The sequence below is a fragment of the Camelus ferus genome, chromosome 36 (genome assembly GCF_009834535.1).
Source record: "Camelus ferus isolate YT-003-E chromosome 36, BCGSAC_Cfer_1.0, whole genome shotgun sequence".
Lineage (NCBI taxonomy): Eukaryota > Metazoa > Chordata > Mammalia > Artiodactyla > Camelidae > Camelus > Camelus ferus.
This window is the reverse complement of record NC_045731.1, coordinates 4058010-4083158: the sequence shown is the minus strand read 5'-3', so window position 1 is coordinate 4083158 and position 25149 is coordinate 4058010. Positions and strand designations below refer to the sequence as shown.

At 52.5% G+C, this 25149-nt stretch overlaps 1 long non-coding RNA gene across 1 annotated transcript; it reads right to left on the bottom strand.

The window, feature by feature from the left end:
* Positions 1-19178: 19178 nt before the first annotated feature.
* On the bottom strand, positions 19179-20475 carry LOC116661700. Its single transcript, XR_004317608.1, has 3 exons — positions 20436-20475; positions 19452-19584; positions 19179-19189 (listed from the first exon to the last, which is right to left on the bottom strand). It is a non-coding gene; the product is annotated as an uncharacterized LOC116661700 (long non-coding RNA).
* Between the last annotated feature and the right edge of the window lie 4674 nt (positions 20476-25149).

The window sequence follows — 25149 nt, the reverse complement described above, 5'->3', positions numbered from 1 at the left end:
TCAAAAACCAAGTAGTAAGAGGAAAACACGTAAAAAGAATGGATATGGAATTTGGGTTTGCGCACTATGTATTTCTAACATTTGAAGTTTGCCCTTGTTTTTGTTTTTTTTTTCTTCTGTTTTTTTAAATGGAGTACCGGGAATGAGCACACGGAATTCGGCATGCTAAGCAAACATTCTATTTACCACTAAACTATGTCCTTCCCCGAGTCAACTAGCTTCTCGGCATAGATAAGATAAATTACAAAACACTCTTTCACGGTTCACTGCCTTTCAAAACATGTTAGATTGCTGAAGCGCAAAAGAACTTTGAGGCCTTCTTCCCCGTATCACACTAAGTCTCACATCAGACCGAGTGGGAGACAGGTCTCAGGACCCTTGCCTGAAGAGACCACAGGCCCTGGGTTCGGGTGTGTTTCCATAACGGATCATCGCCTGTGTAAGTTCAAGGCTCCACACCTGCAGACAGTGACAAGGGTGGGGCTTGTCCTCCAGGGAGCCCGGAACGTGGTGTCTGTTCAAGGCCCGTGTGCAGAACCGACAAGGCTGCACTCCGTCAGAGGACCATCTTTCCCTCTACAACAGACACCTCCCTCCCCAGGGCAGGACGGGGAATACGCGGTCCATAAGTGCGTTTGCTTAGGGATCAGAGGGTCACGGTCGAGGAGCCCAGTCACGGCCGCCCGTGCACGCGGAAGCCCCGGAGAGCGATCTGCCCTTCTTCTGCAGTGACTCAAGGAAGAAACAGAGGACTATGTTTTCCTCTTACTGAGCACAGTTGCTCCAGGTGGGGGGCGAGGTTGAAAAGGGCACCATGGGGGACAAGGTGCAGGTTCCCAGGTGGGCGACGATGGGCCGCACACGGGGCAGGACACGCAGGCTGGTCCTCTGAAATGTTTTGGGTCCTCCGGCCCAACGGGGTTACCTGCAGGACAGAAGGGAAGGCTGGGTAGGATGACAGAACATAAGTGCCAACACCGACAAGAGACGCAACCCATCGCAAGCAGCCTTCGGCAATGGGCACCCTCCACTCCACCGGGTGCCCAGAGAGCAGCAAGGTGCCACACGCTTGTCCCAGCCCTCTGGGACCTGCCTGCAGCCTGGGCCGCAAAGGGGGACACGGAGATACGACCCTGAACCCGCACGTCGCCGCCGCCGCTGTCTCCAAATGGAGGATGCCAAGGGTCCTCCTGCACGAGAGGCTGCACCCAGAGCTTCCATCACACGGGCAAACTAGCGCCTTCCCAACAGCCAGCCGCTCTGGGCGGGACGGCCCTCCCCGCCACCTTCCCCAGCTCCACGCAAGCTTGCCCGTCGCGGACCAGTGACACGGACACGGGACGGACGTGAAGAGCTCATTCCCCCACACGAGCAAGCAGAGCCGCACCAGGGTCACCCCTCTGCCTGCAGGGCTCTGCATGCAGGGTCTGCATGCAGGACCCTGCCAGGCCCTCTCTGCCCCCTCCTCACAAAGGGCCCTCCTCCTCCATGCAGGGGCTGCCCCTGGGCGCAAAGAGACCTGGGGTGCTGGGCATCCCATTGTCCCTGCTGCGGAGCTGGCCAAGGGCTCCTGAGTTGAAAAGGCTGTAAACAGAAGGGACTCAGGCTCCGCTACAATCATCCCTAACCGCAGGGACGTCTGGATTTTACGTTCGCTACGGAACGCACCCTAACTGCGTGCTACGGGAGAGTGATGTGGGGAGTCTCAACCCCACACCTGACACCAAAGGGATTGTACCAGTTCGTGTGCAAAACCCCATGGTGTGCCATGAGACCGAAGAGCAGCTCTGACAGCTTCAAGTGCAGGCACGACCTGGCGCAGGGTGGGGGAAAAACACAACGTATGCACACTGGTGTGCATCGGAATTCCCCCGCAGGGAAGGAGGCATTATCACGGCGGGCTCTTTCCCTTCCAGCCTCTATTCCCTACTACAAACGCACGATCTCAGAGAGCCAGGCTTTTCTGCCCAGAGTACAACTGGAGGCATCGGCTAAGATACACTTTACACCCTAGAATATACAGTGACAGGCTGTGACGTTTACCAAACCCAGGAAGACTCAAAGTTGCACAAAGCACACCGTAGAAAGCTGGAGGGAGGGCTTTGTCCCTTTTCCAGTTACCAGGTTCTGAATGGACATTCTAAACAGGAGAATCACCTGGCCTGAGCCGGGAAACCAGTCAAAAGAACGACGACACAGAAATCCATCTCAGGCACCCAGGAGCAACCCCAGGTGCAGGAGGTAAGGAAGGAGTCAGCCGAGCCAGCAGAAGTCAGTGTGGAGCGAGGGCTCACCCTCCTCATGCGGTTTCGAGAATACTACAGTCAAAGTCTGCGGGCCCCGGCTCCTAAGCACTCCCTCATGGCTCTTGCAGGCACAAGCCAAGGTGACGGGCTCCCGGGAGAAGCAGCCCACTGGCACCTGGGCAAGAGTTTTGAGTCTGAAAAAGGCAGCGACACGCCACACCCGACCCGACACAGGACACACATTCTGCAGACGAGGCCAGGCACGGCTGCCGGGAGAACTGGAAGATCACCTTTCCCAGGACGAGGCCCAACAGATCATGACCACCCCACTTACCACGGCCACCGGGGCCGCCGCAAGTGGGCGGGCGCTGCCAGGCCACACCGGAGCCGTGCCAGTTCCCGCGTCGGCTAAAAACCACAGAAAGGATGGAAGATTAGGCTTTCCTGCGAAGACACTGCTGAAGTGAATAAAAACTTTGCACCTTCCTTAATTCCTACCTTCCCCGTATCACACTCGTTTCTCGGAGGAACTGGATACTGACCCCAGGAAATCCTGCATGCTAAGCCCGCATTCTCTCTACTGCTGAGCTACATATACTCTTCCCCCCGAGAGCACACTAGTTTCTAGGCACAGAGAACAAGAAATGCCAGCCATGTTCACTAACTTACCCAGTGTATAATAAGCTCCGTGTGTTCCACCAACAGAGGTCATTGTTTTACGATCCGTCAGCTTCTGCGGAGCCAATTCTACAGTTCCAGTAGCGTACTCTGGTATTGTAATTTTGGGCTTAGTCGCCCCTTCCAAGTACACAAAACAAGATAAACCAGGAACCGAACTTCAGAACATGTGCCTACGCTTAGTCAGTCAGGTAGACAACAGTTTTTTACCGAAGCTATCAGAATATAAGCCCTATCCTGGGAGAAGCTGGTGGTACAAATAAAAGGCAGATTCTCCTCTCTGTTCTGCCAGAGGCACAGGATCCATGAAAACAAATCAGCACAGAAAAGTTCCAACAGCTCTACAACTGAGGTGAACTGGTACAGTAACGCCACAAAGGAAAGGAGGGTCCGCTGCACGTGGATAGCACAGGGAAATCTGGGAAGACCGCACTGTTTCATAAAAGAGAGATCCAGTGCAGAGGGGGGATGTGGAGGGGATTTGGGGAAGGGCAGCCTGAGTAAAAGGAGCAGGTGGGAAACAGCGTAAGGCATTAAGGAAACTAGACCACTGTTACTGGCGGTGGAATGGGAAGACAAAACATGCTGCCTTGAAAATGAAACATCACTTAATTAATTTCAAGTGAGGACGGCTAAAACAAGAACCAACAGCAAGGTGCACCTAAATTTCCCAGGGATGAATTTCTTTTCAATATCCTCTAATGAACTGTAAGGGAAAGACCCTGAAAAAAAGAATGCCCATTCAGACACTGGCTTCATTATGTGAGTCTGGAAAATGAACACAATTGCAATATCCAGTCCTACGGCATTAAGCACAGAATCACATCCTAAACTGTAAGTTAAAAGCATAAGTCAAAAATTCTCATCAGCAGATGCAAACGTGAAAATGCACACTCACACCAACCCACGGTTTATGTCTCAGAATCCCCTGGTATTTATATACTCACACAAGGACTTTAACATCAAGAGACTGTACCTCATCCCAGGAAGATTCTCTTCCTCTCTCTTCTGTAAAGTGGCGCACTGACACACCATCTTTAAAATGTAGTTACAGGTACATTAATGAGAATATTTACGAATGTATATTAAAACCACAATGTGCGTCTATCTCCGTTCATGGATGTGTCAAAACAAAAGTGGCAGAAAAGACTTTCAAAGAGTTAGAGAATTTTCTGTAAAAAATGCTTAAGTCACGGTTGGGATATATTTCAAACCAAGTAGTAAGAGGAAAACACGTAAAAAGAATGGATATGGAATTTGGGTTTGCGCACTATGTATTTCTAACATTTGAAGTTTGCCCTTGTTTTTGTTTTTTTTTTTCTTCTGTTTTTAAATGGAGGTACCGGGAATGAGCACACGGAATTCGGCATGCTAAGCAAACATTCTATTTACCACTAAACTATGTCCTTCCCCGAGTCAACTAGCTTCTCGGCATAGATAAGATAAATTACAAAACACTCTTTCACGGATCACTGCCTTTCAAAACATGTTAGTTTGCTGAAGCGCAAAAGATCTTTCAGGCCTTCTTCCCCGTATCACACTAAGTCTCACATCAGACCGAGTGGGAGACAGGTCTCAAGACCCTTGACTGAAGAGACCACAGGCCCCGGGTTCGGGTGTGTCTTCCATAACCAATCATCGGCTGTGGAAGTTCAGGACTCCACACGCTGAAGACAGTGACATGGGCGGGCTTGTCCTCCAGGGAGCCCGGAACTTGGTGTCTGTTGAAGGCCCGTGTGCAGAACCGACACGTCTGCCCTCCGTCAGAGGACCCTCTTTCCCTCTACAACAGACACCTCCCTCCCCAGGGCAGAATGGGGAAGACGTGGTCCATCAAGTGCGTCTGCTTATGGACTAGAGCGACACGGCAGTGAGCCCTGTCACGGCCGCCCGTGCACGGGGAAGCCCCGTAGAACGATCTGCCCTTCTTCTGCATTGACTCAAGGAAGAAACAGAGGACTATGCTTTCCTCTTACCGAGCGGAGCAGCTGGCTGTCGGGTGCGAGTTTGCACAGGGCACCAAGGGGAACCAGGTGCAGGTGCCCAGCTGGGCGACGAGGGGCCGCACCCGGGGCAGGCCACGCAGGCTTGTCCTCGGAAAGGTTGGGGCACTTCGGCCCACAGGGTGACCTGCAGGACAAATGGGAGGGCTGGGTTGGATGACAGACAACAGCGCCATCACCGACAAGAGACGAAACCCAACGCAGCAGCCGTCGGCACAGGGCACCCTCCACTGAACCGGGTGCCCAGAGAGCAGCACAGTGCCACACGCTCCGCCTAGCATTCTGGGGCATGCCTGCAGCCTGGGCTGCACAGGGGGACACGGGGATACGACACTGACGCCGCACGACTCCTCCGCCACTGTCTCCAAGTGGAGTAAGCAAAGGGTTTTCCTGAACGAGAGGCTGCACAAGGGACTTCCAGCACAGGGGCAAACTAGCGCCTTCCCAACATCCATCCGCTCTGGGCGGGACAGCCATCCCCGCCACCTTCCCCTGCTCCACGCCAGGTTGCCCGGCGAGGACCAGGAACACGGAAACGGGACGAACGTGAAGATCTCATTTCCCACACGGGCAAGCAGAGCCACACCATGGTCACCGCTCTGCCTTCAGGGCTCTGCCTGCAGGGCTCTGCCTGCAGGGTTCTGCCTGCAGGACCCTGCCAGGCCCTCTCTGCCCCCTCTTCACAAAGGGCCCTCCTCCTCCACGCAGGGGCTGCCCCTGGGTGCAAAGAGCACTGGGGTGCTGGGCATTCCTGAGTCCTGCAGCAGAGCTGGCCAAGGGCTCCTGAGGGGACAAGGCTGTCCTCAGAACGGACTCAGGCTCCGCTACATTCATCCCTATCCTCAGGGACGTCTGGATTTTACGTTCGCTACTGAACGCACACTACCTGCGTGCTACGGGAGAGTGACGTGTGGAGACTCAACCCCACACCTGACACCAAAGGGACTGTACCAGCTCGTGCGCAATACCCCACGGTGTGCCATAAGACGGACGAGCAGCTCTCACAGTTTCTTGTGCAGGCCCGACCCTGCGCATGGTGGGGCACAAACACAACATACGCACTCTGGTGTGCATCGGAATTCCCCCGCAGGGAAGGAGGCATTTTCACGGCGGGCTCTTTCCCTTCCAGCCTCTATTCCCTACTACAAATGCCCCATCTCCGAGAGCCAGGCTTTTCTGCCCAGAGTACAACTGGAGGCAGCGGCCAAGACACACTTACCTCCCGAGAAAAGACAGTGACGCGCTGTGACGTTTACCACACCCAGGAAGAATTAAAGTTGCACAAAGCACACCGTACAAAGCTGGAGGGAGGGCTTTGCCACTTTACCAGGTACCAGGATCTGAATGGACATTCTAAACAGGAGAATCACCTGGCCTGAGCCGGGAAACCAGTCAAAAGAACGACGACTCAGATATCCATTTCAGATGCCCAGGAGCAACCCCAGGTGCAGGAGGTCAGGAAGGAGTCAGCCGAGCCAGGAGAAGTCAGTGTGGAGCGAGGGCTCACCCTCCTCATGCTGTTTCGAGAAAACCACAGACAAAGTCTGCGGGCCCCGGCTACTAAGCACTCCCTCATGGCTCCTGCAGGCACCAGCCAATGCGAAGGGCTCCCGGGAGAAGCAGCCCACTGGCTCCTGGGCAAGAGTTTTGAGTCTGAAAAAGGCAGCGACATGCCACGCCAGATGCGTCACAGGACACATAGTCTGCAGACGATGCCAGGAAAGGCTGCCGGGAGAACGGGAAGATCACCTTTCCCAGGACGAGGCCCAAAAGAGCATGACCACCCCAATTACCTGGGCCGCCGGGGTGCCGCATGTGGGCGGGTGCTGCCGGGCCACACCGGAGCCGCTCCAGGTCCCACGTCGGCTAATAACCACAGAAAAGGATGGAGGATTAGGCTTTCCAGCGAAGACACTGCTGAAGAGAAACAAAACCTTTCCACTTTCCATCCTTCCTTCCTACCTTCCCCGTATCACACTCATTTCTTGAAGGAAATGGATACTGACTCCATGAACTCCTGCATGCTAAGCCCGCATTCTCTCAACCGCTGAGCTACATATACCCTTCCCCCTGGAGCACACTAGTTTCTAGGCACAGACAACAAGAAATGCCAGCCACGTTCATTAACTTACCCAGTGTATAATAAGCTCCGTGTGCTCCACAAACAGAGGTCATTGTTTTATGATCCGTCAGCTCCTGCGGAGCCACTTCTACAGTCCCAGTAGCGTACTCCGGTTTTGTAATTTCGTGCTTAGTCGCCCCTTCCTAAGAACACAAAACAATATAAATCAGGAACCGAGCTTCAGATCATGTGCCTACGCTTAGTCAGTCAGGCAGACAACAGATTTTTACCGAAGCTATCAGAACATAAGCCCTATCCTGGGAGAAGCTGGAGGTAAAATAAAAAGCAGATTCTCCTCTCTGTTCTGCCAGAGGCACAGGATCCATGAAAACAAATCAGCTCAGAAAAGTTTCAAAAGCTCTACAACTGAGGTGAACGGGCACATTAATGCCCCAAAGGACAGGAGAGTCCGCTGCACGTGGATAGCTCAGGGAATGCTGAGAAGAACGCACTGTTTCGTAAAAGAGAGATCCAGCACAGAGGGGGGATGTGGAGGGGCTTTGGGGAAGGGCAGCCTGAGTAAAAGGAGCAGGTGGGAAACAGCGTAAGGCATTAAGGAAACTAGACCACTGTTACTGGCGGTGGAATGGGAAGACAAAACATGCTGCCTTGAAAATGAAACATCATTTAATTAATTTCAAGTGAGGACGGCTAAAACAAGAATCAACACCAAGATGCACCTAACTTTCCCAGGGATGAATTTCTTTTCAATATCCTCTAATGAACTGTAAGGGAAAGACCCTGAAAAAAAGAATGCCCATTCAGACACTGGCTTCAATATGTGAGTCTGGGAAATGAACACAAGTGCATTATCCAGTCCTACGGCATTAAGCACAGAATCACATCCTAAACTGTAAGTTAAAAGCATAATTCCAAAATTCTCATCAGTAGATGCAAACGTGAAAATGCACACTCACACCAACCCCCGGTTTATGTCTCAGAATCCACTGGTACTTATATAGTCCCACAAGGACATTTAATATCAAGAGACTGTACCTCATCCCAGGAAGATTATCTTCCTCTCTCTTCTGTAAAGTGGCGCACTGACACACCATCTGTAAAATGTAGTTACAGGTACATTAATGAGAATATTTATGAATGTATATTAAAATCACCATGTGCGTCTATCTCCGTTCGTGGATGTGTCAAAACAAAAGTGGCAGAAAATACTTTCAAAGAGTTAGAGCATATTCTGAAAAAAATGCTTAAGTCAAGGTTGGGATATATTTCAAACCAAGTAGTAAGAGGAAAACACGTAAAAAGAATGGATATGGAATTTGGGTTTGCGCACTATGTATTTCTAACATTTGAAGTTTGCTCTTGTTTTTGTTTTTTTTTTTCTTCTGATTTTAAATGGAGGTACCGGGAATGAGCACACCGAATTCGGCATGCTAAACAAGCATTCTATATTTCACTAACTTATGTCCATCCCCGAGTCAACTAGCTTCTCTGCATAGATAAAATATAATACAAAACACTCTTTCACGGTTCACTGCCTTACAAAACATGTTAGTTTGCTGAAGCGCAAAAGAACTTTGAGGCCTTCTTCCCCGTATCACACTAAGTCTCACATCAGACCGAGTGGGAGACAGGTCTCAGGACCCTTGACTGAAGAGACCACAGGCCCCGGGTTCGGGTGTGTCTTCCATAACGGATCATCGCCTGTGTAAGTTCAAGGCTCCACACCCTGCAGACAGTGACAAGGGCGGGCTTGTCCTCCAGGGAGCCCGGAACGTGGTGTCTGTTCAAGGCCCGTGTGCAGAACCGACAAGGCTGCACTCCGTCAGAGGACCCTCTTTCCCTCTACAACAGACACCTCCCTCCCCAGGGCAGGACGGGGAATACGCGGTCCATTAAGTGCGTTTGCTTAGGGACCAGAGGGACACGGTCGAGAGCCCAGTCACGGCCAGCCCGTGCACGCGGAAGCCCCGGAGAGCGATCTGCCCTTCTTCTGCAGTGACTCAAGGAAGAAACAGAGTACTATGCTTTCCTCTTACTGAGCAGAGTAGCTCGAGGTGGGGGGCGAGGTTGCAAAGGGCACCATGGGGGACCAGGTGCAGGTTCCCAGGTGGGCGACGATGGGCCGCACACAGGGCAGGACACGCAGGCTGGTCCTCTGAAATGTTTGGGCCCTCCGGCCCACGTGGTTACCTGCAGGACAGAAGGGAAGGCTGGGTAGGATGACAGACATAAGTGCCAACACCGACAAGAGACGCAACCCATCGCAGCAGCCTTCGGCAATGGGCACCCTCCATTCCACCGGGTGCCCAGAGAGCAGCACGTTGCCACACGCTCGGCCCAGCCCTCTGGGACCTGCCTGCAGCCTGGGCCGCACAGGGGGACACGGAGATACGACCCTGAAGCCGCACGTCGCCGCCGCTGCTGTCTCCAAATGGAGGATGCCAAGGGTCCTAATGCCCGAGAGGCTGCACCCAGAGCTTAGATCACACGGGCAAACTAGCGCCTTCCCAACAGCCAGCCGCTCTAGGCGGGACGGCCCTCCCCGCCACCTTCCCCAGCTCCACGCAAGCTTGCCCGTCACGGACCAGTGACACGGACACGGGACGGACGTGAAGAGCTCATTCCCCACACGAGCAAGCAGAGCCGCACCAGGGTCACCCCTCTGCCTGCAGGGCTCTGCATGCAGGGGTCTGCATGCAGGACCCTGCCAGGCCCTCTCTGCCCCCTCCTCACAAAGGGCCCTCCTCCTCCATGCAGGGGCTGCCCCTGGGCGCAAAGAGAACTGGGGTGCTGGGCATCCCATTGTCCTGCTGCGGAGCTGGCCAAGGGCTCCTGAGTTGAAAAGGCTGTAAACAGAAGGGACTCAGGCTCCGCTACAATCATCCCTAACCGCAGGGACGTCTGGATTTTACGTTCGCTACGGAACGCACCCTAACTGCGTGCTACGGGAGAGTGACGTGGGGAGTCTCAACACCACACATGACACCAAAGGGACTGTACCAGCTCATACGCAAAACACCACGGTGTGCCATGAGACCGAAGAGCAGCTCTGACAGCTTCCAGGGCAGGCCCGAACCTAAGCAGGGTGAGGGACAAACACAACGTACATACTCTGGTGGCAACCGGAATTCCCCAGCAGGGTAGGAGGCATTTTCACGGCGTGCTCTTTCCCTTCCAGCCTCTATTTCCTTCTACAAACGCAAAATCTGCGAGAGCCTGGCTTTTCTGCCCAGAGTACAACTGGAGGAAGCGGCCAAGACACACTTACCTCCCGAGAAAAGACAGTGAACGGCTGTGACATTTACCACACCCAGGAAGACTCAAAGTTGCACAAAGCACACCGTACAAAGCTGGAGGGAGGGCTTTGCCCCTTTTCCAGTTACCAGGATCTGAATGGACATTCTAAACAGGAGAATCACCTGGCCTGAGCCGGGAAACCAGTCAAAAGAACGACGACACAGAAATCCGTCTCAGGCACCCAGGAGCAACCCCAGGTGCATGAGGTCAGGAAGGAGTCAGCCGAGCCAGGAGAAGTCAGTGTGGAGTGAGGGCTCACCCTCCTCACGCTGTTTCGAGAAACCTACAGTCAATGTCTGCGGGCACCGGCTCCTAAGCACTCCATCATGGCTCCTGCAGGCACCAGCCAAGGCGACGGGCTCCCGGGAGAAGCAGCCCACTGACACCTGGGCAAGAGTTTTGAGTCTGAGAAAGGCAGCGACATGCCACGCCAGACCCGTCACAGGACACACAGTCTACAGCCGAGGTCAGGAACGGCTGCCGGGAGAACGGGAAGATCACCTTTCCCAGGACGAGGCCCAACAGAGCATGACCACCCCACTTACCTGGGCCTCCGGGGCCGCCGCAGGTGGGCGGGCGCTGCCGGGCCACACCGGAGCCGCGAAAGGTCCCACGTCGGCTAAAAACCACAGAAAAGGATGTAGGATTATGCTTTCCTGCGAAGAAATTGCTGAAGCGATACAAAACTTTGCCCCTTCCTTCCTTCTTTCCTTCCTTCCCCGTATCACACTCGTTTCTTGGAGGAACTGGATACTGAAACCAGGAACTCCTGCATGCTAAGCCCGCATTCTCTCTACTGCTGAACTACATATACCCTTACCCCCAGAGCACACTAGTTTCTAGGCACAGAGAACAAGAAATGCCAGCCACGTTCACTATCTTACCCAGTGTATAATAAGATCCGTGTGCTCCACAAACAGAGGTCAGTGTTTTATGATCCGTCAGCTCCTGCGGAGCCACTTCTACAGTCCCAGTAGCGTACTCCGGTTTTGTAATTTCGGGCTTAGTCGCCCCTTCCTAGGAACACAAAACAAGATAAACCAGGAACCGAACTTCACATCATGTGCCTACGCTTACTCAGTCAGGTGGACAACAGTTTTTTACCCAAGCTATCAGAACATAAGCCCTATCCTGGGAGAAGCTGGCGGTACAAATAAAAGGCAGATTCTCCTCTCTGTTCTGCCAGAGGCACAGGATCCATGAATACAAATCAGCACAGAAAATTTTCAAAAGATCTAAAACTGAGGTGAACTGGTACAGAAACTCCACAAAGGACAGGAGAGTACGTTGCACGTGGATAGCTCAGGGAATGATGGGAAGACCGAACTGTTTCATAAAAGAGAAATCCAGCGCCGAGAGGGGATGTGGAGGGGCTTTGGGGAAGGGCAGCCTGAGTAACAGTAGCAGGTGGGAAACAGCGTAAGGCATTAAGGAAACTAGACCACTGTTACTGGCGGTGGAATGGGAAGACAAAACATGCTGCCTTGAAAATGAAACATCACTTAATTAATTTCAAGTGAGGACGGCTATAACAAGAAACAACACCAAGATGCACCTAACTTTCCCAGGGATGAATTTCTTTTCAATATTCTCTAATGAAATCTAAGGGAAAGACCCTGAAATAAAGGATGCCTATACAGACACTGGCTTCATTAGGTGAGTCTGGAAAATGAACACAAGTGCATTATCCAGTCCTACGGCATTAAGCACAGAATCACATCCTAAACTGTAACTTAAAAGCATAAGTCAAAAATTAACTTCAGCAGATGCAAACATGAAAATGCACACTAACACCAACCACCGGTTTATGTCTCAGAATCCCCTGGTACTTGTATAGTCACACAAGGACATTAACATCAAGAGACTGTACCTCATCCCAGGAAGATTCTATTCCTCTCTCTTCTGTAAAGTGGCGCACTGACACACCATCTGTAAAATGTAGTTACAGGTACATTAATGAGAATATTCACGAATGTATATTAAAACCACCATGTGCGTCTATCTCCGTTCGTGGATGTGTCAAAACAAAAGTGGCAGAAAATACTTTCAAAGAGTTAGAGCATTTTCTGAAAAAAATGCTTAAGTCACGGTTGGGATGTTTTTCAAACCAAGTAGTAAGAGGAAAACACGTAAAAAGAATGGATATGGAATTTGGGTTTGCACACTATATATTTCTAACATTTGAAGTTTGATCTTGTTTTTGTTTTTTCTTTTCTTCTGTTTTTAAATGGAGGTACCGGGAATGAGCACACGGAATTCGGCATGCAAAGCAATCATTCTATTTACCACTAAACTATGTCCTTCGCCGAGTCAACGAGCTTCTCGGCATAGATAAAATAAAATACAAACACTCATTCACGGTTCACTGCCTTATAAAACATGTTAGTGTGCTGAAGCGCAAAAGATCTTTGAGGCTTTCTTCCCCGTATCACACTAAGTCTCACATCAGACCGAGTGGGAGACAGGACTCAGGACCCTTGACTGAAGAGACCACAGGCCCCGGGTTCGGGTGTGTCTTCCATAACGGATCATTGGCTGTGGAAGTTCAGGGCTCCACTCGCTGCAGACAGTGACAAGGGCGGGCTTGTCCTCCAGGAAGCCCGGAACGTGGTGTCTGTTCAAGGCCCGTGTGCAGAACCGAAATGTCTGCCCTCCGTCAGAGAACCCTCTTTCCCTCTACAACAGACACCTCCCTCCCCAGGGCAGGACGGGGAATAAGCGGTCCATCAATTGCGTTTGCTTAGGGACCAGAGGGTCTCGGTCGAGAGCCCAGTCACGGCCCCCCGTGCACGGGGAATCCCCGGAGAGCGATCTGCCCTTCTTCTGCAGTGACTCAAGGAAGAAACAGAGTACTATGCTTTCCTCTTACTGAGCACAGTAGCTGGAGGTGGAGGGCGAGGTTGCACAGGGCACCAAGGGGGACCAGGTGCAGGTTCCCAGGAGGGCGACGATGGGCCGCACACGGGGCAGGCCACGCAGGCTGGTCCTCAGAAAGTTTGGCGCCCTCCGGCCCACGAGGAGACCTGCAGGACAGAAGGGAGGGCTGGGTTGGATGACAGACATAAGCGCCAACACCGACAAGAGACGAAACCCATCGCAGCAGCCTTCGGCAATGGGCACCCTCCCCTCCACCGGGTGCCCAGAGAGCAGCACGGTGCCACACGCTCGGCCCATCCCTCTGGGACCTGCCTGCAGCCTGGGCCGCACAGGGGGACACGGGGATACGACCCTGAAGCCGCACGTCGCCGCCGCCGCTGTCTCCAAGTGGAGGAAGCCAAGGGTCCTCCTGCCCGAGAGGCAGCACCCAGAGCTTCCAGCACACGGGCAAACTAGCGCCTTCCCAACAGCCAGCCGCTCTGGGCGGGACGACCCTCCTCGCCACCTTCGCCAGCTCCACGCAAGCTTGCCCATCGCGGACCAGGGACACCGACACGGGATGGAAGTGAAGAGCTCATTCCCCACACGTGCAAGCAGAGCCGCACCTTGGTCACCCCTCTGCCTGCAGGGCTCTGCCTGCAGGGCTCTGCCTGCAGGACACTGTCAGGCCCTCTCTGCACCCTCCCCACAAATGGCACTCCACCTCCACGCAGGGGCTGCCCATGGGCGCAAAGTGCCCTGGGGAGCTGGGCATCCTGTAGTCCTGCGGCGGAGCTGGCCAAGGGCTCCTGAGGGGACAAAGGCTGTCCTCATAAGGGACTCAGGCTCCGCTACAATCATCCCTATCCTCAGGGACGTCTGGATTTTACGTTCGCTACGGAACGCACCCTAACTGCGTGCTACGGGAGAGTGACGTGGGGAGTCTCAACCCCACACATGACACCAAAGGGACTGTATCAGATCGTACGCAAAATACCACAGTGTGCCATGAGACCGACGAGCAGCTCTGACAGCTTCCAGGGCAGGCACGACCCAGAGCAGTGTGGGGGAGAAACACAACGTACGCATTCTGGTGGCAACCGGAATTCCCCCGCAGGGAAGGAGGCATTTTCACGGCGGGCTCTTTCCCTTCCAGCCTCTATTTCCTTCTACAAACGCACCATCTGCGAGAGCCAGGCTTTTCTGCCCAGAGTACAACTGGAGGAAGCGGCCAAGACACACTTACCTCCCGAGAAAAGACAGTGATGGGATGTGAAGTTTACCACACCCAGGAAGACTCAAAGTTGCACAAAGCACACTGTCCAAAGCTGGAGGGAGGGCTTTGCCCCTTTTCCATTTCCCAGGTACTGAATGGACATTCTAAACAGGAGAATCACCTGGCCTGAGCCGGGAAACCAGTCAAAAGAACGACGACACAGAAATTCGTCTCGGCACCCAGGAGCAACCACAGGTGCATGAGGTCAGGAAGGAGTCAGCCGAGCCAGGAGAATTCAGTGTGAAGCGAGGGCTCACCCTCCTCACGCTGTTTCGAGAAACCCACAGTCAATGTCTGCGGGCCCCGGCTCCTAAGCACTACCTCATGGCTCCTGCAGGCACCAGCCAAGGCGACGGGCTCCCGGGAGAAGCAGCCCACTGACTCCTGGGCAAGAGTTTTGAGTCTGAAAAAGGCAGCGACATGCCACGCCAGACCCGTCACAGGACACACAGTCTGTAGACGAGGCCAGGAACGGCTGACGGGAGAACGGGAAGATCACCTTTCCCAGGACGAGGCCCAACAGAGCATGACCACCCCACATACCTGGGCCTCCGGGGCCGCCGCAGGTGGGCGGGCGCTACCGGGCCACACCGGAGCCGTGCCAGTTCCCGCGTCGGCTAAAAACCACAGAAAAGAATGGAGGATTATGCTTTCCTGCGAAGACACTGCTGAAGCGAAACAAAACCTTTGGCCTTCCTTCCTTCCTTCCTTCCTTCCCCGTATCACACTCGTTTCTTGGAGGAACTGGATACTGACCCCAGGAACTCCTGCATGCTAAGCCCGCATTCTCTCTAATGCTGAGCTACATATACTCTTCCCCCCGAGAGCACACTAGTTTCTAGGCACAGAGAACAAGAAATGCCAGCCACGTTCACTAAATTACCCAGTGTATAATAAGCTCCGTGTGTTCCACCAACAGAGGTCATTGTTTTATGATCCGTCAGCTCCTGCGGAGCCACTTCTACAGTCCCTGTAGCGTACTTCGGTTTTGTAATTTCGGGCTTAGTCGCCCCTTCCTAGGAACAGAAAACAAGATAAATCAGGAACCGAAATTCAGATCATGTGCCTAAGCTTAGTCAGTCAGGTAGACAACAGTTATTTACCAAAGCTATCAGAACATAAGCCCTATCCTGGGAGAAGCTGGCGGTACAAATAACAGGTAGATTCTCCTCTCTGTTCTGCCAGAGGCACAGGATCCATGAAAACATATCAGCACAGAAAAGTTTCAAAAGCTCTAAAACTGAGGTGAACGGGTACAGAAACACCACAAAGGACAGGAGAGTACGTTGCACGTGGATAGCTCAGGGAATGATGGGAAGACCGAACTGTTTCATAAAAGAGCAATCCAGCGCCGACAGGGGATGTGGAGGGGCTTTGGGGAAGGGCAGCCTGAGTAACAGCAGCAGGTGGGAAACAGCGTAAGGCATTAAGGAAACTAGACCACTGTTACTGGCGGTGGAATGGGAAGACAAAACATGCTGCCTTGAAAATGAAACATCACTTAATTAATTTCAAGTGAGGACGGCTATAACAAGAAACAACACCAAGATGCACCTAACTTTCCCAGGGATGAATTTCTTTTCAATATTCTCTAATGAAATCTAAGGGAAAGACCCTGAAATAAAGGATGCCTATACAGACACTGGCTTCATTAGGTGAGTCTGGAAAATGAACACAAGTGCATTATCCAGTCCTACGGCATTAAGCACAGAATCACATCCTAAACTGTAACTTAAAAGCATAAGTCAAAAATTAACTTCAGCAGATGCAAACATGAAAATGCACACTCACACCAACCACCGGTTTATGTCTCAGAATCCCCTGGTACTTGTATAGTCACACAAGGACATTAACATCAAGAGACTGTACCTCATCCCAGGAAGATGCTATTCCTCTCTCTTCTGTAAAGTGGCGCACTGACACACCATCTGTAAAATGTAGTTAAATGTACATTAATGAGAATATTCACGAATGTATATAAAAACTATCATGTGCGTCTATCTCCGTTCGTGGATGTGTCAAAATAAAAGTGGCAGAAAAGACTTTCAAAAAGTAAGAGCATTTTCTGAAAAAAATGCTTAAGTCACGGTTGGGATGTTTTTCAAACCAAGTAGTAAGAGGAAAACACGTAAAAAGAATGGATATGGAAGTTGGGTTTGCACACTATTTAATTCTAGCATTTGAAGTTTGATCCTGTTTTTGTTTTTCCTTTTCTTCTGTTTTAAATGGAGGTACCGGGAATGAGCACACGGAATTCGGCATGCAAAGCAATCATTCTATTTACCACTAAACTATGTCCTTCCCCGAGTCAACTAGCTTCTCGGCATAGATAAAATAAAATACAAAACACTCTTTCACGGTTCACTGCCTTACAAAACATGTTAGTTTGCTGAAGCGCAAAAAAATTTGAGGCCTTCTTCCCCGTATCACAATAAGTCTCACATCAGACCGAGTGGGAGACAGGTCTCAGGACCCTTGACTGAAGAGACCACATGCCCCGGGTTCGGGTGTGTCTTCCATAACGGGTCACAGGCTGTGGAAGGTCAGGGCTCCACTCGCTGCAGACAGTGACAGGGGCGGGCTTGTCCTCCAGGGAGCCCAAAACGTGGTGTCTATTGAAGGCCCGTGTGCAGAACCGACAATTCTGCCCTCCATCTGGGGACACAATTTCCCTCTACAACAGACACCTCCCTCCCCAGGGCAGGAAGTGGAAGACGCGGTCCATCAAGTGCGTCTGCTAAGGGACCAGGGGGACACGGCCGTGAGCCCAGTCACGGCTGCCCGTGCACGGGGAATCCCTGGAGAATGATCTGCCCTTCTTCTGCAGTGACTCAAGGAAGAAACAGAGGACTATGCTTTCCTCTTACCGAGCAGAGCAGCTAGCGGTTGGGTGGGGAGTTTGCACAGGGCACCAAGGGGGACCAGGTGCAGGTGCCCAGCTGGGCAAAGAAGTGCCGCACCCGGGGCAGGCCACGCAGGCTGTTCCTCGGAAATGTTGGGGTCCTCCGGCCCACGTGGTTACCTGCAGGACAGAAGGGAGGGCTGGGTTGGATGACAGACAAAAGCGCCAACACCGACAAGAGCCGAAACACAACGCAGCAGCCGTCGGCACCGGGCACCCTCCCCTCCACCGGGTGCCCAGGGAGCAGCACGGAGCCACACGCTCCGCTCAGCCCTCTGGGGCCTGCCTGCAGCCTGGGCCGCACAGGGGGACACGGGAATACGACCCTGATGCCGCACGTAACCGCCGCCGCTGTCTCCAAGTGGAGGAAGCCAAGGGTCCTCTTGCCCGAGATGCTGCAAACAGAGCTTCCAGCACACGGGAAAACTAGCGCCTTCCCACAAGCCAGCCGCTCTGGGCGGGACGGCCCTCCCCGCCTCCTTCCCCAGCTCCACGCAAGCTTGCCCGGCGCGGACCAGTAACACGACACGGGTCGGAAGTGAAGAACTCATTCTCCACACGAGCAAGCAGAGCCACACCAGGGTCACCACTCTGCATGCAGGGCTCTGCCTACAGGTCTCTGCCTTCATGGCTCTGCCTGCAGGACTTTGCCTGCAGGACCCTGCCAGGCCTTCTCTGCCCCAACCTCACAAAGGGCCCTCCTCCGCCCCGCAGAGGCTGCCCCTGTGCGCAAAAATCCCTGGGGAGCTGGGCATCCAGGAGTCCTGAGGCGGAGCTGGCCAAGGGCTCCTGAAGGGACAAGGCTGTCCCCAGAATGGACTCAGGCTCCGCTACGATCATCCCTATGCTCACTGACGTCTGGATTTTACGTTCGCTACGGAACGCACCCTAAATGCGTGCTACGGGAGAGTGACATGGGGAGTCTCAACCCCACACCTGACACCAAACGGACTGTACTAGCACTTGTGCAAAATCCCACGGTGTGCCATGAGACCGACGAGCAGCTCGGAGAGCTTCCAGGGCAGGAAAGACCCGGAGCAGGGTGGGGGACAAACACAACGTACGCACTCTGGTGCGCATCGGAATTCCCCCGCAGAGAAGGAGGCATTTTCACGGCGGGCTATTTCCCTTCCAGCCTCTATTCCCTACAACAAACGCACCATCTGCGAGAGCCAGGCTTTTCTGCCCAGAATACAACTGGAGGCAGCGGCCAAGACACACTTACCCCCCGAGAAAAGACAGTGACGGGCTGTGACGTTTACCACAACCAGGAAGACTCAAATTTGCACAAAGCAAACTTTAAAAGGTGGAGGGAGGGCTTTGTCCCTTTTCCAGTTACCAGGATCTGAATGGACATTCTAAACAGGAGAATCACCTGGCCTGAGCCGGGAAACCAGTCAAAAGAACGACGACACAGAAATCCGTCTCAGTGACCCAGGAGCAACCCCAGGTGCAGGAGGTCAGGAAGCAGTCAGCCGAGCCAGGATAACTCAGTGTGGAGTGATGGCTTACCCTCCTCACGCTGTTTCGAGAAACCCACAGTCAAAGTCTGCGGGCCCCGACTCCTAAGCACTCCCTCATGGTTCCTGCAGGCACCAGCCAAGGCGACGGGCTCCCGGGCAAGTGTTTTGAGTCTGAAAAAGGCAGCGACACGCCACGCCAGACACGTCACAGGACACACATTCTGCAGACGAGGCATGGAACGGCTGACCGGAGAACTGGAAGATCACCTATCCCAGGACGAGGCCCAACAGAGAATGACCACCCCACTTACCTGGGCCTCCGGGGCCGCCGCAGGTGGGCGGGCGCTACCGGGCCACACCGGAGCCACGCCAGTTCCCGCGTCGGCTAAAAACCACAGAAAAGGATGGAGGAATATGCTTTCCTGCGAAGACACTGCTGAAGTGAAACAAAACCTTTGCGCCTTCCTTCCTTCCTTCCTTCCCCATATCACACTCGTTTCTTGGAGAAACTGGATACTGACCCCAGGAACTCCTGCGTGCTAAGCCCGCATTCTCTCTACTGCTGAGCTACATATACCCTTCCCCCCAGAGCACACTAGTTTCTAGGCACAGAGAACAAGAAATGCCAGCCACGTTCACTAACTTACCCAGTGTATAATAAGCACCGTGTGCTCCACAAACAGAGGTCATTGTTTTATGATCCGTCAGCTCCTGCAGAGCCACTTCTACAGTCCCAGTAGCATACTTTGGTTTTGTATTTTCGGGCTTTGTCGCCCATTCCTAGGAACACAAAACAAGATAAATCAGGAAACGAACTTCAGATCATGTGCCTACGCTTAGTCAGTCAGGTAGACAACAGTTATTTACCGAAGCTATCAGAACATAAGCCCTATCCTGGGAGAAGCTGGAGGTAAAAATAAAAGGCAGATTCTCCTCTCTGTTCTGCCATAGGCACAGGTCCATGAAAACAAATCAGCACAGAAAAGTTTCAACAGCTCTACAACTGATGTGATCGGGTACAGTAACGCCACAAAGGACAGGAGAGTCCGCTGCATGTGGATAGCTCACGGAATGCTGGGAAGACCGCACTGTTTCGTAAAAGAGAGATCCAGCACAGAGGGGGGTTGTGGAGGGGCTTTGGGGAAGGGCAGCCTGAGTAAAAGGAGCAGGTGGGAAACAGCGTAAGGCATTAAGGGAACTAGACCACTGTTACTGGCTGTGGAATGGGAAGACAAACATGCTGCCTTGAAAATGAAACATCACTTAATTAATTTCAAGTGAGGACGGTTATAACAAGAACCAACACCAAGATGCACCTAACTTTCCCAGGGATGAATTTCTTTTCAATATCCTCTAATGAAATGTTAGGGAAAGACCCTGAAAAAAAGAATGCCCATACAGACACTGGCTTCACTAGGTGAGTCTGGAAAATGAACACAAGTGCATTATCCAGTCCTACGGCATTAAGCACAGAATCACATCCTAAACTGTAAGTTAAAAGCATAAGTCAAAAATTCTCAACAGCAGATGCAAACATGAAAATGCACACTCACACCAACACACGGTTTATGTCTCAGAATCCCCTGGTACTTATATAGTCACACAAGGACATTAACAACAAGAGACTGAACCTCATCCCAGGAAGATTCTCTTCTTCTCTCTTCTGTAAAGTGGCGAACTGACACACCATCTGTAAAATGTTGTAACAGGTACTTAAATGAGAATATTCACGAATGTATATTAAAACCACCATGTGCGTCTATCTCCGTTCGTGGATGTGTCAAAACAAAAGTGGCAGAAAAGACTTTCAAAGAGTTAGAGAATTTTCTGAAAAAAATGCTTAAGTCACGGTTGGGATATATTTCAAGCCAAGTAGTAAGAGTAAAACACGTGAAAAGAATGGATATGGAAGTTGGGTTTGCGCACTATGTATCTCTAACATTTGAAATTTGCTATTGTTTTTGTTTTTTCTTTTCTTCTGTTTTTAAATGGAGGTACACGGAATGAGCACACGGAATTCGGCATGCAAAGCAAGCATTCTATTTACCACTAAATTATGTCCTTCCCGGGGTCAACTAGCTACTCTGCATAGATAAAATAAAATACAAAACACTCTTTCACAGTTCACTGCCTTACAAAACATGTTAGTTTGCTGAAGCGCAAAATATCTTTGAGGCATTCTTCCCCGTATCACACTAAGTCTCATATCAGACCGAGTGGGAGACAGGGCTCAGGACCCTTGACTGAAGAGACCACAGGCCCCGGGTACGGGTGTGTCTTCCATAACGGGTCACAGGCTGTGGAAGATCAGGGCTCCACTCGCAGCAGACAGTGACAGGGGCGGGCTTGTCCTCCAGGGAGCCCGGAACGTGGTGTCTGTTGAAGGCCCGTGTGCAGAACCGACACTTCTGCCCTCCATCAGAGGACACACTTTCCCTCTACAACAGACACCTCCCTCCCCAGGGCAGGAAGTGGAAGACGCGGTCCATCAATTGCGTCTGCTAAGGGACCAGGGGGACACGGCCGTGAGCCCAGTCACGGCCGCCCGTGCACGGGGAATCCCCGGAGAGCGATCTGCCCTTCTTCTGCAGTGACTCAAGGAAGAAACAGAGACTATGCTTTCCTCTTACCGAGCGGAGCAGCTGGCGGTTTGGTGGGGAGGTTGCACAGGGCACCAAGGGGGACCAGGTGCAGGTGCCCAGCTGGGCAACGACGGGCCGCACCCGGGGCAGGCCACGCAGGCTGGTCCTCGGAAATGTTGGGGTCCTCCGGCCCACGTGGTTACCTGCAGGACAGAAGGGAGGGCTGGGTTGGATGACAGACAAAAGCGCCAACACCGACAAGAGCCGAAACACAACGCAGCAGCCGTCGGCACCGGGCACCCTCCCCTCCACCGGGTGCCCAGAGAGCAGCACGGAGCCACACGCTCTGCTCAGCCCTCTGGGGCCTGCATGCAGCCTGGGCCGCACAGGGGGACACGGGTATACGACACTTATGCCGCACGTCGCCGCCGCCGCTGTCTCCAAGTGGAGGAAGCCAAGGGTCCTCCTGCCCAAGAGGCTGCACCAAGAGCTTCCAGCACACGGGAAAAGTAGCGCCTTCCCAACAGCCAGCCGCTCTGGGCGGGACAGCCCTCCCCGCCTCCTTCCCCAGCTCCACGCAAGCTTGCCCGGCGCGGACCAGTAACACGACACGGGTCGGAAGTGAAGAACTCATTCTCCACACGAGCAAGCAGAGCCGCACCAGGGTCACCACTCTGCAGGCAGGGCTCTGCCTACAGGGCTCTGCTTTCAGGGCTCTGCCTGCAGGACTTTGCCTGCAGGACCCTGCCAGGCCCTCTCTGCCCCAACCTCACAAAGGGCCCTCCTCCGCCCCGCAGAGTCTGCCCCTGGGCGCAAAGAGCCCTGGGGAGCTGGGCATCCCGGAGTCCTGAGGCGGAGCTGGCCAAGGGCTCCTGAGGGGACAAGGCTGTCCCCAGAATGGACTCAGGCTCCGCTACGATCATCCCTATCCTCAGGGACGTCTGGATTTTACGTTCGCTACGGAACGCACCCTAACTGCGTGCTACGGGAGAGTGACATGGGGAGTCCCAACCCCACACCTGACACCAAAGGGACTGTACCAGCTCTTGTGCAAAACCCCACGGTGTGCCATGATACCGACGAGCAGTTCTGACAGCTTCCAGGGCAGGCCCGACCCGGAGCAGGGTGGGGGACAAACACAACGTATGCACTCTGGTGCACATCGGAATTCCCCCGCAGTGAAGGAGGCATTTTCACGGCGGGCTCTATCCCTTCCAGCCTCTATTCCCAACTACAAATGTACCATCTCCGTGAGCCAGGCTTTTCGGCTTAGAGTACAAGTGGAGGAAGCGGCCAATACACACTTACCTCCCGAGAAAAGACAGTGACGGGCTGTGACGTTTACCACAACCAGGAAGACTCAAAGTTGCACAAAGCACACCGTACAAAGATGGAGGGAGGGCTTTGTCCCTATTCCAGTTACCAGGATATGAATGGACATTCTAAACAGGAGAATCACCAGGCCTGAGCCGGGAAACCAGTCAAAAGAACGACGACACAGAAATCCGTCTCAGTGACCCAGGAGCAACCCCAGGTGCAGGAGGTCAGGAAGGAGTCAGCCGAGCCAGGAGAACTCATTGTGGAGCGAGGGCTCACCCTCCTCACGCTGTTTCGAGAAACCCACAGTCACAGTCTGCGGACCCCGGCTCCTAAGCACTCCCTCATGGCTCCAGCAGGACATCAGCCAAGGCGACGGGCTCCCGGGAGAAGCAGCCCACTGGCTCCTGGGCAAGAGTTTTGAGTCTGAAAAAGGCAGCGACACGCCACGCCAGACCCGTCACAGGACACACAGTCTGCAGACGAGGCCAGGACCGGCTGCCATGAGAACGGGAAGATCTCCTTTCCCAGGACGAGGCCCAACAGAGCATGACCACCCCACTTACCTGGGCCTCCGGGGCCGCCGCATGTGGGCGGGCGCTGCCGGGCCACACCGGAGCCGCGCCAGGTCCCGCGTCGGCTAAAAACCACAGAAAAGGATGGAGGATTTAGGCTTTCCTGCGAAGACACTGCTGAAGAGAAACAAACCTTGTGCTTCACTTTCCATCCGTTCCTTATTCATTCCCCGTATCACACTCGTTTGTTGAAGGAACTGGATACTGACCCCAGGAACTCCTGCATGCTAAGCCCCGCATTATCTCTACTCTGAGCTACATATACCCTTCCCCCCAGGAGCACACTAGTTTCTAGGCACAGAGCAACAAGGAAATGCCAGCCACGTTCACTAACTTACCCAGTGTATAATAAGCTCCGTGTGCTCCACCAACAGAGGTCAGTGTTTTATGATCCGTCAGCTCCTGCGGAGCCACTTCTACAGTCCCAGTAGCGTACTCCGTTTTGTAATTTCGGGCTTAGTCGCCCTTCCTAGAACACAAAACAATATAAATCAGGAACCGAACTTCAGATTATGTGCCTACGCTTAGTCAGTCAGGCAGACAACAGTTTTTACCAAGCTATCAGAACATAAGCCCTATCCTGGGAGAAGCTGGAGGTAAATAAAAGGCAGATTCTCCTCTGTGTTCTGCCAGAGGCACAGGATCCATGAAAACAAATCAGCTCAGAAAAGTTTCAAAAGATCTACAACTGAGGTGAACGGGTACAGTAACGCCACAAAGGACAGGAGAGTCCGCTGCACGTGGATAGCTCAGGGAATGCTGGGTAGACCACACTGTTTCATAAAGAGGGATCCAGCGCAGAGGGGGGATGAGGAGGGGCTTTGGGGAAGGGCAGCCTGAGTAAAAGGAGCAGGTGGGAAACAGCGTAAGGCATTAAGGAAACTAGAACACTTTTACTGGCGGTGGAATGGGAAGAACAAAACATGCTGCCTTGAAATGTAAAATCACCTAACTAATTTCAAGTGGGACAGCTAAAACAAGAACAAACACCAAGATGCACCTAACTTTCCCAGGGATGAATTCTTTCAATATCCTCTAATGAAAATTTAAGGGGAAAGACCCTGAAAAAAAGAATGCCCATTACAGACACTGGCTTCACTAGGTGAGTCTGTAAATTGAACACAAGTGCATTATCAGTCCTACGGCATTAAGCCACAGAATCACATCCTAACTGTAAGTTAAAGCATAAGTCAAAAATTCTCTTCAGCAGATGCAACGTGAAAATGCACACACACCCAACCCACGGTTTATGTCTCAGAATCCCCTGGTTACTTATATAGTCCACAAGGACATTAACAACAAGAGACTGTACTTCATCCCAGGAAGATCTCTTCCTCTCTCTTCTGTAAAGTGGCGCACTGACACACCATCTTTAAATGTAGTTACAGGTACATTAATGAGAATATTTACGAATGTAATTAAAAACCCATGTGCGTCTATCTCCGTTCGTGGATGGGTCAAAACAAAAGTGGCAGAAAGACTTTCAAAGAGGTTAGAGAATTTTCTGAAAAAAATGCTTAAGTCACGGTTGGGATATATTCAAACCAAGTACTAAGAGGAAAACACGTAAAAGAACGGATATGGAAGTAGGGTTTGCGCACTATGTATCTCTAACATTTGAAATTTGCTCTTGTTTTTGTTTTTTTTTTTCTTCTGTTTTTAAATGGAGGAACTGGGAATGAGCACACGGAATTCGGCATGCTAAGCAAACATTCTATTTACCACTAAACTATGTCCTTCTCCGAGTCAATTAACTTCTCTGCATAGATAAGATAAATTACAAAACACTCTTTCACGGTTCACTGCCTTTCAAAACATGTTAGTTTGCTGAAGCGCAAAAGATCTTTGAGGCCTTCTTCCCCGTATCACAC